The sequence below is a fragment of the Leucoraja erinacea genome, unplaced genomic scaffold (genome assembly GCF_028641065.1).
Source record: "Leucoraja erinacea ecotype New England unplaced genomic scaffold, Leri_hhj_1 Leri_929S, whole genome shotgun sequence".
Classification (NCBI taxonomy): domain Eukaryota; kingdom Metazoa; phylum Chordata; class Chondrichthyes; order Rajiformes; family Rajidae; genus Leucoraja; species Leucoraja erinaceus.
The window spans coordinates 50414-51888 of NW_026576871.1; the positions used below are offsets into that span (position 1 = coordinate 50414).

At 49.6% G+C, this 1475-nt stretch overlaps 1 non-coding gene across 1 annotated transcript; it reads right to left on the reverse strand.

Annotated features, from left to right (window-relative positions):
• Nucleotides 1-333: 333 nt before the first annotated feature.
• Nucleotides 334-520, reverse strand: LOC129695065 (U2 spliceosomal RNA). The gene has a single exon (XR_008723104.1). It is a non-coding gene; the product is annotated as a U2 spliceosomal RNA (small nuclear RNA).
• Nucleotides 521-1475: the final 955 nt, after the last annotated feature.

The window sequence follows — 1475 nt, forward strand, 5'->3', positions numbered from 1 at the left end:
GCCGCTCACTCGTGTGAAGGCACTAAATTCACCCCTGCCCCCGTCAGAGAGTCAGTGAGTCCTACCTTAGCTCGCTGCTCGCTGTGACGACTTGATTGGCAGAGCCGGCAATTGTGACTTTGAACATTTTGCTGAAGCTTTTTTTCTCCTTCCTGGAAGTTCCAGTTGCATTTGGGTTGAAATGCGAGCAGCATCCACTTAATTGAGTGGTCCCGTCAGCACGCACAACACACACACAAAGTGAGAGAGAGCAGCAGGCAGACACGCAGCTTTTATGCAAGCGTGAAGAGTGTAAGTTTTGTCTTTCTTTTAAACTTCGAAAATCTCCCGAATGGGAGGTGCACCGTTCCCAGAGGCACTGCAATACTGGGTCGATGCGTGGAGTGGACGGAGCAAGCCCCTATTCCATCTCCCTGTTCCAAAAATCAATTTAATATATGGTCCCTAGATAAGGGACGTATCAGATATTAAACTGATAAGAACAGATTTTTTTTTTTTTTTTTTTAATTTCAAAATAGACTTTATTCATTGATAAATGTATACAATTCCTGAACCATTCAAACAAACAAAATTCATCCGACATTTTCTGAGACTATACAAGTTTTTTCAGTACAATTTTTTTACATTTGTCAAATTTAACCAAACAGTCCCCCACCCGTGCCACTCTGTGGCCCCTGTCCAAGAAATTAATATATACAGTGTTTACAGTGCGAAAATTCCTTCTGACATTTTCATTTCCACAAACAATGTCCCCCACCCGTGCCACTCATGTGGCCCCCTGGCGTGGGATACCTTCCCTTAATTTAATTTTTAATTTGAGGGGCATCTCCACCATACCGTGCCCCCTATGTCCAGCAGCAGAAGGACCCTAGACTGTGGTCCTCCCCCACCGAGCCTTGGCATTGGCTGCACCAAGCTTCAGCGAGTCCCTTAGCACGTACTCCTGCAGTCTGCAGTGGGCCAGTCGGCAACATTCCTTGACGGACATCTCGCTCTGCTGGGTGGTGAGCAACGCTCGGGCAGACCAAAGAGCATCTTTGACCGAGTTGATGACCCTCCAGCAGCACTCGATGTCAGTCTCTGAATGTGTCCCTGGGAACAGTCTGTAAATCACAGAGTCCTCTGTGACGGAGCTGTTCGGGATAAAGCGTTCCAGGGACCCTTGCATACCTCTCCAGACTCTTTTTGCAAACCCACACTCTGCAAAGAGGTGGGCAACCGTCTCCTCTCCATAGCAACCGTCCCGGGGGCAGCGTGAGCTGGTAGTAGTGAGGTTCCGACGGTGCAGGAAGGATCTAACTGAGAGGGCTCCCCTCACCGCCAGCCAAGCCAGGTCTTGGTGCTTGTTGGTGAGTTCTGGCGATGAGGCATTTTGCCAGACAAGCTGGGCAGTCTGCTCTGGGAACCACGCCACCGGATCCATCGAGTCCTTTCCCTGCAGTGCCTGCAGGACATTCCGTGCTGACCACTGCCCG